Raw genomic sequence first — 17,107 nt, forward strand, 5'->3', positions numbered from 1 at the left:
TCCTTGAGGAGGGCTATCAGGACCTGCATTTCCCTTTCTCCTGTTTTAAGTCCCAGATGATGTCCATCCAAGTCTCCCTCTTCTGTATAACCACGTGCCACCCTCCTCAGGCCCCACCCCGGAGGCAGGGGGTGAAGTGGCTTCCCAGGGACTGGGATGGGGACAGACCCCCACACTGGGGCAGGATGAGTGATGGGAGTGCTCTCTCCGCTTGCTCTCGAGATAAGGTGCCATTCTCCCTGGGAGACACAGGCAGATATATATCAGGGCCCTAACCAACAGAGATAAATGTCATAACTCCAGCCTCTGTCCATAAATATGCAGCGGCAGGAACAACCTTCAACAGCCCACTGTGCCCAGGGTTTAGTGGGCTTCCTTACTCGCTCAGGTGCTGAAAAGTGCTTTTAGGAGGTGGTAAACAGGCACATTACGCAAACTCAGGGACTACCAAAGTAAACAATGCATGCTCGTTACGTGGATGTCGCCCACAGGGAGAGGCTCTACAGAGCGGCGGCTCTGAGGCCAGTGTCCTTCACACCAGTGCCAGCTGTGGAGGCAGGGTCAGAGATCCTCCACCTGCACGAGCCCACTGCAGGTACAGGGAGGCTCGTTCTGAACAAGCCGAGAGTCTGAACAGGAGACCGTGATGCCTCTTTTCTGACCCTGATGCCCATCATTCCCTAGCAATTTAGAGACGTCTTGGGTGTAACCAGTAGGCGCCTTCTTGGTGCAGCACGCTTTATGATTACGGTGGTTAGCCTTTAACCACCTCCCATCACCTACTCCTGCCTTAAGCCCAGGCCATCAATTTGGCTTTTCATACAAAGCTCTGCTCCTAAACAAGCAACTGGCTCATCTCTCCAAATCAATGAAGCTCTCCAGCTCCCCGGAGAGGGATATATTAAGTATCAATCATGTGTATTATTTTGCAATATAATTACTTCGGCAATTAATCCATAAAAAGTATTGCTTTCCAGATCCTAACTTCTGCCAACACAAATACAAAGCTCTTGGAGAGTGGTCACATGGCTGGAGACTGAGTTTCCAGGGGAAGAGAGACAAAGCTGAAGACGTAAGTGACGGAAGGATGAGCTGACTCTCCCCGGAGCCACTGCTTCATCATGGAGAAGAAATCAAGCAGAATCGAGGGAAGGACTGACCATTTCAGATGACAAAGGCTCCTGCTCTCATGAGGCTGATGGGCTGCATCTAGCAGGGAGTGAAGATTCATATTTCCATGAGTAACATCTTCAGCACGGCAACTCCAGGCAAAAACCCATGCCGTGAAGGGGGGCTATAGTCTTGTTCACTGCTGTGTTCCGAGAACACAGTTCAATAAATGTTTGCCAAAGGGAGAGGAGGGAAGGCAGGTTGTGCCAGACTCACTCCATCGAGAGGCACTCCCCTAGCTGCCCTCCATACTTTCTCATCTCCATCAATCAGCCAATTCATCTCTGCCCACAATACTGAGAGGTACTTATAAGACAGTGTATTTCTAAAAGTCAATCCTATTTCCCAAACGTCATTGCTGTCAAGTTTTTCCATAACTGCCTCACAATAATCTAATTAAAAAGGGGGTATCAACAATTACTATTTAAACGTTCCTTCCTCTCCCCTCTCCATCTCTTCGGTGGAGAAGGAATGGTGAAAAGGCTAAGATGAGAGCAGCAGCAAGAGAGAGCAGAGACGGAAGTGATAATTGCCCAACAGGATAAGCAGCCTCTGAATAAATGAAAATTAACCAGATTTGTTTTCCAATAGCTTCAAAGCTAAGTAAAAAGAATTCACCGACAGGATGAGGAAAATATTTCATTTCGTTTGAAGCATTTAGGACTTCTCCTTGGTATTTCTTTTACTGTCCCCCAAACAAACATTATGACAGCAAATTAAATCACAGGCAGACAGAGTTAAGAGAGGTTAAGTGAGTAATCCCTGTGAATGCAATGAGCACAGACACTGGTTCGTCATCCCCCCAGAAAGAAACTCCCAGCCCGCCTTCCTTTCCTATCAGCGGGAAGAGGGAGAGAGAAAAAAAATTAGGAAACACAGAAGTATCTCGGATAAGTAAAGAGGAAATGGAATTAAAACTGTAAAACACTGGAATAGGAATCATGGATGAGAACTGTGTGTGGGAAGTCAAGACGGAGGAGGAAAAGTTCAACGGGAGGGAACATTCTCAGCACATGGCCCTCTGCTCCCATGAGCAGACCTCAGAGGCCGGTGGGTGAGGAAATGCCAGAGTGGGTCAAATACCTCATCACAGATGCCTTCTTTTTCAACTGCAGGATTTTCTTATCTGTGAGATCATTACCCATATGAGGAAAAAAGGTCAAGATACAGGGATAAAGATGTTTTACAAGCATCTACATAAATAAAAATGTTCTAGTTAATTATGGGCCTCAAAATATTGGGTATCTGACACTCTCAATTTTGATAAGCAACCTTAGAAAAAAATCTGGATTGTTGTAGCCTGTCATGTCAAAGATGAGTTACTAGCATGCAAAGCGAAGGCAAACAGCCATAAAATCTAACAGGGCTGCTTTCCTCAGCGGCTGATGGATCTGCTCCGGAATCTCCAGAGGCTGTGAAGGCCATGGGTCTGAAAAGATACAGGAAAACTGCGAGTTCTTAATTTTCAGCCTAGAGCTAATAGTTTCTCAGTCAAGTTGGCTTTCTCCGGTTCCCCGAGCTTGTTCCATCAATTTGCACCTTCTGTGGCTGTTGCCTGCCCCTTGGAAACCAATGATGATCTCTATTTATACACAGTCTTGGTTCCTGGAGGTAGAAGAGTCTCAAGAGAATCTTACAGAGGCGTGTTGTGCCATGAATACAACTACAGAACAAAAATCCACGTGTATCTTAGAGGTGAGCGCAAAGAGAAACGAAGATCAAAAGGTGCCATAAGGTGAACTTGTATGTTAGACTGTTAGCGCTATTTTCCACCAAAGAATGCACGGCTCCCAAAGTAAACGAAATTTCCACCTGGTCCACAGATGTTTTTTGAGTGCCTACCACATGCCAGGAACTGTTAGGCACTGGGTGGGGTACAATAGGGGAGAAGGACTTCAGGGGAGCATAAGGCAGGGAACTCTCGGCAACTCTGGGAACACATAATAAAGGGGAAGGGCTTACTCTAGTCCAGAGTCAGCAAAGTTCTCTGGGAAAAAGAGAAGAGATGGATGAATAGAAGCTGGCTGCTTCAATGTGGCAAATGTGGATTTTCCGACACACGGGCTAAAAGAAGGCCAAGTAAGAATCAAAGAACTCCGTGCCTTTGTTTTTTCAGTAATAAAAGACAAAACCTGAGGCACACTCACCCACACTCACCACTAAAGAGGGACCAGGGCCTGTGAAAGGTCCCGCGAACATGGGCTTACTCTTCAATCAAGTCAGCCCCACATTTCCACCGTCCACTTTTAACCATCACACTCTGACCCCAACAAATTAGCTTCACTCCCAAACTCCTTCCCACACACAGTGTCTATGTTAAGGGTCTGGAAGAGAATACACATCTGAGATTTAACTGGCAACTTCCATTGCTACGGAACACATTGTGTGTGGACCCTTCCCTGAGGCTAATTGCCCCACTCTACTGTACCACACAGGGAGGCTGAATATAGGCATCAAGGCAGAAAATATCCAGCCCAAATATCCAGCCCAGCTCCAGCAGCCACACGGACAGACCAGCCAGGGATGCTCCACACCCCACAACAAGCAAGAGCTAACGTGAGCAGGAGGAAGGGAATGTCACAGTGAGAGGACAGTCCCAGTTCCATGGATGGGAAAGAAGGCGCTGCCCTAAAATCCCCTAAGGCTGAGGCCTCCCTGGATGATGGCATTTATGTGAATGGAACTCAAATCATGTATCAAGTCTGGGCTCAAAATGGCCACTTAGGGTTTTCTTGTTACTGGACGAGCAGCACTTCACAGGAATGATTTACTGGTCACAGTGTAACACCATTTCATCCCCATTTTTTTTTAAATGGGGGAAACTCCGAGTTTCACATCTCTAGCAAGTGGGGGGGGGGATGCAGACAAGATGGGGACCAGTCCCCAAACCTGTCCTCTAGCCACTAAGGCTTTGTGTGCAATGGAGATTTCATAATTCCCAAGTCTAGGAGGGAAAAAAAAAAAAAAGGAAGGTGGTCTAGATCATTTCCAATCGAGACTGGGCTATGAACGGGCAGCACTGGCATCACCTGGAAACTTGTTAGAAATGCAAGATCTCTGACTCTACTCGAGGCCCGTGAACCAGTTTGAGAAGCACGATGCTAGAACTCATCGGGAGTGAGGAGCTTTCAGAAGAGCCAGGGAGCCCTCCTGTGATCTCAGGAGACACCACTACCCACAGCAACAAGCAGTCAGTGCCGGTCAGTTCACACCCTGGTCCTGGTGACTCCAGGTCCTATAACGTTTCTGCTCCAAATTGCAAACCAAGAATTTCTTCCAGGTGCAGTGAGAGGAGGGGGGCTGAGAGGGAAGCGGAGGGATTGAAGAGCCCTTTATCTTCAAATTCAGCATAAACCCAGGCCCACCAAACAACAAGGGAGAGAAAAAACAAAATGAGAGAGTGCTAAACACAGCTGGCGATTAGCGCTGACAAAGGCTGAGGGAAGCACCTTTTCTTTCTTTAGAGAATCTAACCCACGCTTCACCACTTCACCCCTGCTTCACTGCTTCACCCTGGGCTGGGGCTGAATCTTGAGTAGGGAGGGAGCTCGGAGGAAGGGGAAGGAGCTTGGTCTGGAACAGGAATTTCCTTCTCAGATGAAGTTCAAAATAAAGTTAAGAGGACTTCAGAGTGACCTGAGTACAAGGGTGCTTTTGTTTCGCTTTTTAAAATTCAAGACTCTACAAAGGGGCATATGCTATAGACGAAATGTTTTTATGCTCAAAAAAACAAATCAACAACAGCAAAAGAAACCTACAGTTTTGTTGTTGTTACTGTTGTTTTTAAATGCTGCTGGGAGACTGGTTGCATTTCAAATGCAATAGTTAAAGCTGCAAACTTCCTTTCTCACTGTGTGTGCTCATCTCCTTCCAAACATGAAGAGATTAAGATCCACCTCCTCTAAACTTGGCTCATTAAAGGCAATCTTCCTGCTAAGTATTGAACTTGAACTGCTTTGAAGCTTGATGCAAATAAAGGTCAAACTATTTTACTTCTTAAAGATTTAGGGGAAACAAACCTCCAAGAGGGCAGGAGGTGGAGATGTTGAATGAGTCCTGAGAACTCACCATTCAAAGGGATTCAACCAAGAACGGAGTTTCATCTGCTGGCCAGCTCCCCTTCTGATCATCCCTCCCCTTCCAATCTCTGCCTGTTTGCACTGTTCAGTGTAAAATGAGCCAGGAAAGTTAAGGTTCTCATAGCAACCGCTAACAATCCACAGCGTCGCACACAGGCAGCAACGCAACTACTAATGGGGCTGTTGCTAAAGGTGAACCCTTAATATACCTCATGTGTGAAGTGGGCGAAACAGCATTCTACCAGACTTTGAAACTTCTGTATTTCTCAGCTTGTGTTTAAATCTGTAGCTTTAAAAAGTGGGCACGTGAAGAAAAGCAAGGCCGAGATAAGCCAATCCTTAGCACAAGGAGTCTGTAATCCTACCACGGAGAGAACCAGAAACCTAAGACGGCTGAGTCATGGAGAGGCTCAGGTCTACATAAACACCTGATGCACCCCACATAAGCCCCAGAGAAGCTGGGAAGACAGTTCAACCCAGCTTCTCCACTTCTTTGGAGCCACCCAGAAGCACACAGTCCTCATCTCACTAGGGCCCTAATTGCTCTTCTGAGAACTGGATCGATTAGCATTAGCCCTTGGCTAGCTTACCTTTAAGCTCAGGGTACTTTAAAACTGAGCTCTGCCATCCAATTAGAAAAGTGTTTATCTGATGAACCAAGGGAAGACACCAGTAGTCTTCTGAGCTGTCATCTCCTCCTCCTACAGATTACACTTACATCAGGGGGAAAATCCAATCAACCCAGTTTACTGAGTAAGGGAAGAGTCCTTAAGATCACGGCATTTCAGGGCTAAGAAGAACGTCAGCTGTCATTTAACATAACCCAAGGCCACATAAGCTAGGACCATATCCTGGAGTTAACAATGGTTGGGTGGCGCCTATAAGCGTACAGCCAGTGGGAAGTGAGGACAGGCACCTGTGTGAGCCTTGTTACAGGCCACGCAGTCAGCAGTGGGGTCTGGAGGAGAAACAAGGTCTTCCCATTTCTTGTCCAGTGAACTTTCTATGATCAACGTTACTTTAAAAATTTTATAGATACCTTTCACTTATTTTACTCCCCTATAAAGTTAGGCTTCCTATTCCAACTCTACTAAGCTGAATATTTCCTGCTGAACGGAAAGGTGACAATCTCTTGAAGTCCTCTATAGGATCATGGAAAGCAATGGGGACAAAATGCTCGTCTAAGTACAAAAGCTAATAACGGTGGGAACAAGATTGTGACAATTCTTGCTGTTATAAAATCAAGGTCATTCACCGGCGAATAAAAACACAGCCTAGTGAAGCAGAAAAAGACAGTCAATGAGGGCGAGCACAAATACCAACATGGTCTTCATTTCTGTGAAAACTCGCCAAGATGTGATAAGGGGAGTGGATGCAGAAAAGCAAAGAGAATAACGAGAATGAGCAAAGTAGAAAGAAACAAGGGTCTCTCAAAATTCTGTGGCATGAATCGGGAGACAGGCAGTCAAGTCCTTGAATAGGAGCTGTCGTGCTTTTTAGACAGCTTGTTGGGAAGCACCAGCCTCGAGAGTCTTCCTCACCAGCGCCCTGCGGCTTCCAGCAGGTTAGAGTTCAGATAAATGGAGAGCTCCTCCAGAAACCACTGAGATTCTCAGAGCACCTTTAAAAAAAACAGAACCCAAACATGCTTGGACGTGTATATGAATGAGTCACTTTGCTTTAATCGGTTCCATGATTCACTGAAATCGGAAAGGAAGCAAGATTAGAAAGCCCCTATCATTTCTCCGGGTAGCATGAAAGCTCAGATGGCAAACGTGCTGAAATGCTGGGATGGGCGCGTTCCCAGGGCTGCCAGGCAGGGCTGGAGACTCTCACGGAAGCGCTGCTTCCAGGTTCCCAAACATCTAGGGCTGACAGAGCCCCCAAAGTTACTATAATCCCATCTTATAAACCAAAAAGACCCCTGGGGCCTGGCACTTGACCTGGACTCTGAACAGCGCACTTAAAAGCAGGAGGTTCCCCTGAAAAGCGAGGAGGCTCAGAGGCCACAGCCCACTTTCCAAAGCCCGCCAGCGCCACGGGTGCTGTCAGGGAATGGGTATTTTTAAGTATATTCTGTATGAGATGAGAAACAATTATTTTATACTGTTTACAGATGTGAGAGGCAATTTGGCAAATGCCTTGATTCTAAAAATACACTGATAGGAAATGGGGCAATATGGTAACAATTCAGTAAATGCTTAAGTGCTAGATATCCTGGGACACTGATTGACGATTACCACGACACTCTGAGAAATGGGCATTAGATGCAACAGTCCAGGGAACCTTAGCACGCGTCTCCTCAGAGGAAAGCCTTTCGCCAATCTCTAATATTAACATTTCAACATCAGTTTTATGCATCATCTGTCAAAACGCTGCTATTCAAGATAGTCCATTTAACCCTTTTATCTCCAAATGAGACAGGAGAGCTCCTGGGAGACCAGCAAATATTGCGTCCCTCTGACCTGTTCTCTTTGAGCTCTACTTAAAGTATCACCAGGACTAGGCGTGTTGCTTGGCCTTTTATTAGCAGAGCAGCTAAATAATTTATAAGGGTTGCATAGGGCCCATTAGAAGTGCCAGAGCAGTAATAACTGGCTTAGGACTTTGCTTACTCAGGGCTGAAGTTTAATTTGTCCATAAATGCCCCTGCTCATAAACCTGTCCCACAGGTCTGACCTCCCGAATCACACGTTCTTGCCAAACTCTCATCCGAGATGTGTTCCTACTGGTGTCACCTGTGGAGCCCAGAAACAAATCCAAACTCCAAAACAACCACTAGAATCTCACACCCACATTGCTTCATTTCCTCAAGAGAGCCACTACCACTGCCCCCTGTAAAGCTTTGCTTCTGGTCATCCCAAAAGAAAGGCAGCATCTGGTTGATTCCCAGCCAACAAGAGAGCACAGGCAGATGCAATGGATGGAGGGAAGCCTGGAGAAACAGAAGAGGTAAGACCTTGGTAACAGCACATTCAATGTCACAAGATATCACGATAATAGTACATTCAATGTCAAGTTGGGCACTGCATTCTAAATGACAGCACGGATGGTAAGATCAAGAAAATGTGCTCTGCCCTATATTCAGCAAGAAAATTAACTTTCCTAAGCCTCAGCTTTCTCATCTATGAAATGGGGATTGTAATGATATCCACTTTAACAGCTGTGGTAAGGATTAAATGAGGCAATTCACAGCATTTAATATTCATTAAGTAAAAGCTATTATTATTAGAGATTCAAACCTGGCATGAACCCTAGAGAAAACTTATCTGATCCCTTCACTTTATGAAAAAACTCCAAGGCCCAGAGAGGCTATCTGACTTGGCGGGAGTGGGGGGGGGGGGGCGTAGTTCTAAGCTTTAATCCAGTTCTCCAGACAGACACCCAGTCTGGTGCTCTGTTTTCCATTTCAGGGCTGTGGAGGCTCTAACACTCACTCTCCATGGTAACAGTATTGTTATTTTGTTTTCAGAATTTCAAAATAAGGTAAGTGTTAGCCCAGAACCAGTGTGCATTCATTCATCCAAGAACCTTCTCAGGAAGTCTGACTCTGGGTCAGGCCTATTCCTGACACTGGGACCAGGGTTCTGCAGTCACAAGACAAAGTCCCTGCCTTCAAGCATCTTACGTTCTGGTGATACAGACAGTCAATGTTAAAAATAAGCTAGAAGATTTCAGATTGTGGCAAGTACAGAAAACAGGTGACACAAGAGAGTTGGCGGAGGTTGGAGTTGGGAGGGTACAAGTCTCTTAAAAGAGGTCATTCATGCCGGTTTCCTTGCAGTTTCATCTCGAGGGAGATGGCACTGGAACACAGGTTTCAGCATATGCATACATGAATATGCATGACTGTATGTGATAAGAAGAAATTATACAAAGTGGCATAAACCCCTAAACAGTTCACTCTTGGGCAATCATATCAGAAAGGAACATACCACCCATTAATGGCTTTATCAAAACAGACCTTGTCTGGTCTTCGGTCTTCCCTCCCTGGCTACTCTGGGGTGGACATGTGGGTTCAGGCAAAAGGACACCAGAGTAATGCCAGCAGGGGGTCATGTGGCCCTCGTTCAGGTGAAGTTCATGCCTCTAGCCTCTGGGGGTTGGCTTCTCAGCCCCTTGGCATCTGTGCTTTGTGCCACGAAATTCCTGCCCCAAGAACCAGTTCAGGGGATCAAAGAGCTTTTATTAATGTCTCAGTTCAGGCCAATGGAGGGAGGGAATGGTGGAGGCGGTAGGCCACTCACCCCTCCGCTCAGCCACCCTCCTCCACAACGGGGCCATTGAGCAGGCGCCACAATCAGGGGCTGAGAAGAAAAGGCCGAAGGAAAGCACAGAGGGCCCCGCGCACAGACGCGGTCATTCATCACCAGGCAAGTGCCAATATCTGGGAACAGCCATCTCAATTTCTGCAAATCCTCCAACCTGCAACAGCTGCTAGTGACTCTGGTGGGCGGCCCTGCAGCTTGCGCGGGGTTCCGACACCCAGCCCTGGCCCGGAGCCAAGCCGACGGTCCTCGGGTTACAGACACGCTGGCTGCGGAGCGCAGCAACAATGGACTCACAGCTTATAAAGCAGCTTACAAAGGGCTCCCGTGTATTTCAGAAAGCACTTCAGATAGCTGGTGAGAGAAGCTATCTGCACAAACGCATTCGGGCAGTTTATTCCTAACCCACTTAACTCAAGGTTTCTGTCAGAAGCCAGCGGCACAGGGTGGGAAGCTGCAGGGAATGGCAAGAGGGCCAGCCCGGCGGCACTGGGGTGATGCAGTCAGCCCTTCCCCTCAGAGTCCCAGCAGGTTGGGGAGTCCCGCCAGCAGTCAGTCCTTCATATGAGTAACAGAAGGAATGAAGAAATGAAAGAGTCTGTGGGATTCCTTGGCTCGTTGTGAGCTGTCTCAACTGTTCCCATCGGCATCCTGATGGCGCATTTATAGCTGACACTCTGAGTGCCATCTAGACACCTGCCACCACACAACCCAAAGGCACCTGTGTATGAATGCACCTTCATCGTCTGACCGCACCTTCATCGCGGGGCCAGCCAACTCCTCCTCTGCTTACCACTTGCCAGTCTCCAGGGACCCGCCCATCTCCTCTGTGTGATCTATCCTTGCCTTGTTAGGCACAGCTTAGTTCTGGACAACAGTTTTGCCAGCCAACAGGCAGAGATCAAAAGAAGCTAGAGACTAGGAAAAAAAAAAAAAAAACAACAAAAAACCAACATTGAGGCTCAAAGGCCCGAGTTTGGAGTCTGGAGCTCATGGAAGCCACTGATAAACACAGAGCGCACCAAACAGAGATCATCCTCATGGAAGAAAAGAAATACAAAGGTGAGTAACAATTCTTTATCAATTGTGTTGTGCCCATCAACCCTTCAAACTTAAGTTCTTTGGACGAGTTGATTGGCAAGACAAAATTGATTAAAAAAACTGTTACTTACCCCTGTCCTTCTTACCCAGAATGCACATCTACCATTTACAGTGTGACTGCCCTGGGTTTTTCGTGATGTGTTTTAAACGTCAGAATTCACCAAGAGGAAGGGTCCCTGTGACAAGACGTCAGAGAAACAAGATCTGATATCACAAAGAAAGAGCACAATGGCGTGAAGGCACAGCTACCTACCAGAGCTCTGCTTCCTGCCCCCGACGCGCTGCTGTCAACCAGCCAAGCCCCAGCTGAGGCAGAGCGGGGCACACGCATGCCCAGGAAGGCTCCCCTCCCCGGCCCACCATCCTTGACTGGGCACTTCTGCCATGGTTCTTCGGATCCAGGTGCTGAAGTTTCCATCTGCCAGAGGAATAGTTCCCCGGAGAGGACTTAACTACTGGCATTTATTTAAGTATGTGCTGTACTGCACTGCAAGCTAAGGGTTTCTTGTCAAAAATAAGCTCCTTGAAGGCATATACGAGTTCCCCTTTTCCCCCGTGCAGCGCCAAGCACTAGCAGGTGCTAATGAATAACCTCTGAGTAATCAACTAGAGAAAAGAGGGATGCGAGCATGAATACAAGCAAGAACAAGTATCTGTTACCGTGTCTCCCCGCCCACCCGACTGTGGAAGAGAAATTCCCTCCTCTCTCATCAGAGCAGGCTGCCTCCCCGGAGCATCACGTGAAAGGGAAAGAGACCACTCCCCGCAATGTGCCTATTTTGATACGAAGGGTTGGTCTGTCATCAGCACATCCTAATCAGTAGCACTCACAGATAGGTCTAAACTCGGAAAGGAATTTAAAAATTCCCAATCAAACAATGAGAATCAAGAGTAAAAAAGAAATAGCAGTTTGCGGAAAAAGGGACTAAAATACATCAGGGCCCTAGAAGAGTTATTTCTGCATTCCCTGCACATACGACATCATTCATGAAGAAGGCAGTGGTACAAATATAGCATAAATGTCGTCTGCTCTAGCTTGTAATTTAAAATGCAAATGCTAATGAGCGAACTGGTATATCAGCGGAGTTAATAACCACATGCCTAGCACAGGGGCTGCATCCAAAACACACACAGAGAAGAGACAGACACCATGTTCCAATTTAAAAATAAAAACACCCAAATTAACCCTAGAAAAATCACTAGCAGATGCACAAGCTCAGGAAAAGGAGGCACACCAGAGCAGGGAAATGGGAACTTCTCCACCCGCCGCAGAGTAGTCCATTTAAATACCTTCCTACATATAGTGAAGGTAAGCATGGGGGTTACTGGGTTTATTCAGGACTGCTACTATAAAGCATGAGTATAACAAGAAAAAAACTACAGGGAATCCAAAAAGCTTAAACAGAAACTTTTGGAGAAAGTTTCTCCAAAGTCCATTTAGAAGCCTATAAGGCAACTTTGCAGAGACCGGTATCCCTGGAAATCGAAAGCCACTGAAGAGAGATGTACATCTCATTTGTGAGACCTCATGGGCAAAGAGTGGTTTAAAAAAAAAAAAATCCACAACTTACAAGGCCTGGATTAAGTGGGTAATTTAAATAAGTGGGAAAAAGCTCTAATGACGAACAAACAAGACTGAGAGAATGCAGTTGTGTCTCAGATGTCTTCCAAATATGAAAGGAACTTCTGCGGACTGTTCTTGCTCCTACAAGGTCTGTGCCTGGCAGCCCTACATCGGGATCTGGGACCGATCCCACGGCACTGAGACCGAGTGCAGCTCCGTGGGCTTTGTCGGAGCCCTTGTGCACGGGTTGTGAGGAAGCGTGTGACGTGGCCAGTGGTATCCAGCTACTTGAATGAAAACCCGCGGCGCCCCCTCAGGGGCAGCAGGAGAGTATGCTTGGGCTGCCTGCCCACACCGGACACCACATGTGTTTTAACTCCCATGTACTGCCGTTCACTCCAGTTTTATACAGAGGGCCAGGATCAGGCGCTGCCAAATCCATCCCATTAGTTTGGGGAACCCTTGGGAAAACTTTCTGAAAGGAACCCAAGGTGAGCAAAGACCTGAGGCTTGGGGGCAGACACTTATCAATGATGAAGACTTTTTTTTTTTTAATCCAGTCATATCTCTGTTTGAAAGGGGGATGTGAAAGGTGGTACCCATAGCAACCAAGATTAAGTCGTTACAGGCACAGTATGCACTGCTCACCCCAGGGCTGCCCATTACTGGATTTCAAAGCACTTCCCTCTAATTTCAAATTACCACACCATTTACACTCCCTCTCCTGCATGCAGGTCCTGCCATTTTCTACTCTGAGGCCGGCCAAACAGACATGCCCGCAGGGCAGGGGAAGCGCTGAGCAGCCCAATCCTGGATGCTGCTGCTTGTCACCATTGCTACTAAATGGCTGGTAGGAAATGCTAACAGGTTGACAAGATGGCACTGAAAAAATCTACACTGAAATGTATTTTTCTGGGGACACAACAAGAATGGGATTAGAGCAGAGACATCTGGGCACATCCAGAGACAGGTGCTGTACTGGAAACATTCCAGCAGAAAGCAGCCATCAGAATTCTGTAAGCTTCCCGTTCTTTCCCCTCATGCCCACCAGGTAGAAGACAGACTAAGGAATCTTTAATACTCAGAAAGAACCTTAAAGCAGGAAGGGGGGAGAAGGAAAGGAAAAGGAACCCATGGGAAAACGCTCACAGGTCTGACCCTTTTGTACCCTTCTACTGGCTCTTGTCAGCTCTGCAGAGGACAGGCCTGATATCTACACAAGATACTGTCCCCTGGTCTCATCAATTCTGAAACACCGAAGCAGGAAGAGTAAAAGGCAATAGTAAAATGCCAAAGTCACGATTTAGGAGGTGAGGATTCTTTTCACTTACCTTTGACCTATCCATCCAGAGACAACCAATGGGCCTAACGAGAAACAGAAATCCACATCTCTCTTTTCTCGGCACAGGAAGTCCAACTGAGATGGTGAGGGCTCAACATCCCGATTAGGAGGCTGCACCACCCTCAGACCAACTCCACGGGAAGTGGTGCCACCACGAGGGCTGTCTCTGCCTCAGCTGTGGACAGACTGGCTCAGAACTGCCATGTGGGTCTTGCTGTTTCCCTCACCTCTAGGTCCCAGCATCACATCAAGATCAACAGGCCAGTCTAATGGAAGTGACTCACTAGGAAGCAGGAGAGCCAGAATTCATCTTTAAGGGGTCTAGCTCCAAGGTCTGTGGCTGCCATTAAACCACGGCAAACGAATCTTATTTTTACTGATGTCTTTATTTCTGTTTCAATCCTCCCCCCCCCAAAATTGAAATGACTATTCAAAAAAATGGAATCCCTGCCTCTTTTACCCTGAGACACTCCACTGGGTCCTGGAAGTCTCCTTTGATGCCTTCTACTCGTCCTCAGGTACTGGGCCTTCTTAGGTCTCTGATCATCCTAGTCACTCACTTCTGATTCTTCTACAGTCGGCTGACGTCCTTCCTAAAAGAGTGGTCCTTGGATGGACTATCACCCAGGCCTGCACTGAGCAGGGATGAGCCAGCACTTGGCTCCACCGCTCTCTGGATCCTGTACTTTTGGGTTAGAACAATAATTTTTCTAAAATCTGAGTTGTTTCTCCTATCCGCTACCCTTTTTCAGATACTATTTTTCTTCATGTCTATACATTCTGTACTTTGGTAGATACAACTACTTTGCTTGAAGGCTGGAACTACGTCTTAATGCATTTTAATATTCCTAGCAAAGTGCCCAGTGGATATAAAAAAATTATGAAATGGCCATGCGATTGAACGACCCACAAGCATGATGAGGCTCATTCTGGGGATGATTCACAGTCTAAAGATGGAAGATAATCAGGCTGTAAGCGTAGGCTTGCACTTTCATCCTCATGACCAGTGGGTGATAGTCTGCCTGCAGGGATGGGGAGCTGAGGGCAGAGCGCTGAGAGGCCGCAGGCAGGAGAGCTGAGACAGGAGTTTACGTGCCCAGACAAAAGCAGAGGGAAAAACGATAGATGAGTAGATCCATTTCTTTTAGGCAACTCTTCCTGAGAACTGAGGACACAGGCAAAGTTGTTCTGCCTAGACGAATCAAACCCAGCTTGCAAAAGAAAATGGTCCAGATCTTCTTGGATGCTCCCGTGTCGTCTCCCTTGGGAAGTCTCTTCCATTCCTCAATTAATTGTTGTCTCCTCTGCGTGCTCATCCTATGTTGCCTACACTTTTCATTACTCCATTTTGTTTCTCCCTGTTGAAGTTTTCCATGTGGCTGTTTCAACTACTACACTAAAAGATATCCAAGACAGCAGAAATTATCTGATTCGTTTATGCACCATCCATATCATGTCAAAGATGACCATTCTTTTAGCAGCCTTGTGAAAATCTTGGCCTCATTAAAAGAGGCTCCCCCAAATCTGTTTATTGTGCTAATACTTTCCTACGAGTGACCCTTCAGGACCTTCTGACATGAACTCAAATAATTCATAATGGTATCTCTGGAAGCGAAGAAGTAGGGCAGCCCCAGACAAGTCTCATGTCAAGCTACCCATTTCCAGGAACGGGACCCAAGTGAAAACAAGTAGGCGGCGGAGACAGACTCAAATGGAGAAGTCCCAAGAGAAAGAATACCCCACTTTACACATAACCATTAAGTTGCAATTCAATTAAAGTATCTGAGAAGAATTCGTAAGTATCAGCAGACCCTGTAATTGCTTAATTAAGGATAGAAGCCCAGCAAACACAACTACAATAACAGCCTGATTCATTAGCACCTCTGTGATAGCAGAATGGGATTTCTCACTCATACATACATTGGCTTTAATTGTGTAATTTGGTTAGGAACTGGTAATCAATGGGGATCCACCATTCCGGGGACATTCCTGTTCACCTTCCCTGTCCTCTCTCATTAAAGTTTTGCGTCTGCTGAAACAGGCAGTTGATATTCCCATTAGGATTGGCTGGAAAAGGGACATTACAGAGAAAGAAGGAAATGAGGTACTTTCTTCAAAGGCATTCAGGGTGGAAGGACAGACACATGGCCAAACCTTCAGTTCATCATGCACCTACCAAACACCATTTATCAAATTCCAGACATCCAGAAGCCTTCCTCATTGCCTCTCTTGTCATGAGGCAGCTCTAAAAGGGGACTTATAATCAAAGAGAAAAAAAAAAATGCCAAAGGGAAGTCTCATTTTCTAGTCTTGTTTCTTGTGACTAGGGAACTGGTTCATTATAAGTCACCTGCTGGGATCCACATGGGAACCCCCTGCCAGGTGCTGCTGCCTCCTAGGTCATTTGTACTTTGAGTTCCACCCCTGGTGACCGACCTTCTACTCCCCACCACCCCAAACCCAAACCTGTCTTGGTCCACAATTCCTCCCACATACCACTGTCCCACACTTGGGCACCTGGAAGTATAAAAAGGGTTGGGGGATGTCAGTGAGTTAGAAGCCTCCAAATATCTGATACAAGACTCTTTAGATACAAGACCGAAACTTCAAATGATTATTCTCTTCTCATTCAGGCATTTGGTTTCCAGGCACTAACAGGACCCCTGCTATGCATAGCCAACAGGAAAACTTCCTGAATTGTGCCCTCAGCATGACCCAGATACCCCAGAGCTAAGAAAGTAATGCAAAATAAGGAAATGTAATATCAAGGTCACAGCAATAGGACACACACTCCGTGTCCACTGGTGCTTTTAAATAAAAATGTGAAGAATGGGCCAAGTGATTTGCAAATTCGTGCCTCAGTATCTCTTTAGACAGGATACTAAGTAGAAGGTGACACCCAGCACAAGTGAAAATAAATCAAAAACAAAGACTGAAGGTAAACCGCTGCTGTTTTAAGAGAAGGAAATGTATGGAGCTCGTTAAATGCTAGACGAGGGAAAAGGATGCTTTTAAACAAATGTAGGCTGCCCGGGGAATCCTGGCTTCCCTGTTAACTCTGGACAAGAACTGCCTGTGACTGCCCCAAGACTGAAATAAGGATGCACAGGAGGCGGCCACAGCAGCAGGCTGAGGGACCTTGAACAGTCTCAGTCTGATGCTCTAAGGTCACCTGCTCACCAGCCAAACCTAAGCCAGGTGCTCAAAGGACTAAAGGGCAAGAGCTTTCAGGAGGCGCTGACCTGTTAGCTACAGCTGACTCTGCCCAGCCCCACCTGCTATCCCATCTGACCGAGCAATCATTCCACATACAGGGGTGCAGGAACCGTGACAGAGAAACCAGCTGGCTTGGGCCAAATGCCACTCCCTATCAAGCTGTGGGGCCGTCTGCCCAAAAAAGGCCACATAAAAATGGAAACTGTCCACCCCACCTTGAAGTCCAGAGGGCTCCCCAAAAGGCTGGGATTAATGGGACCAGCACATATGGGACAGCAGAACAGTGATCACGACTGTCCCCTTGAGAACCACAACGTCAGCCCCGCTCCTGGCTGCTGGGAGACGTCGCTGCCATCAGATGCCACTT

The 17,107-nt window shown here is 46.8% G+C and overlaps 1 protein-coding gene and 1 long non-coding RNA gene across 2 annotated transcripts in view; one reads left to right on the forward strand and one right to left on the reverse strand.

Annotated features, from left to right (window-relative positions):
* Positions 1-17,107, reverse strand: part of SND1 (staphylococcal nuclease and tudor domain containing 1) — a 379,670-nt gene that overhangs the window by 122,797 nt on the left and 239,766 nt on the right. The gene's annotated exons all lie outside the window — the stretch shown is intronic.
* LOC123614695 (uncharacterized) lies at positions 7,878-13,928 on the forward strand. The gene is made up of 3 exons (XR_006722155.2): positions 7,878-8,201; positions 13,372-13,492; positions 13,591-13,928. It is a non-coding gene; the product is annotated as an uncharacterized LOC123614695 (long non-coding RNA).

This window comes from Camelus bactrianus, chromosome 7 (assembly GCF_048773025.1).
Source record: "Camelus bactrianus isolate YW-2024 breed Bactrian camel chromosome 7, ASM4877302v1, whole genome shotgun sequence".
NCBI classification, from domain to species: Eukaryota; Metazoa; Chordata; class Mammalia; order Artiodactyla; family Camelidae; genus Camelus; species Camelus bactrianus.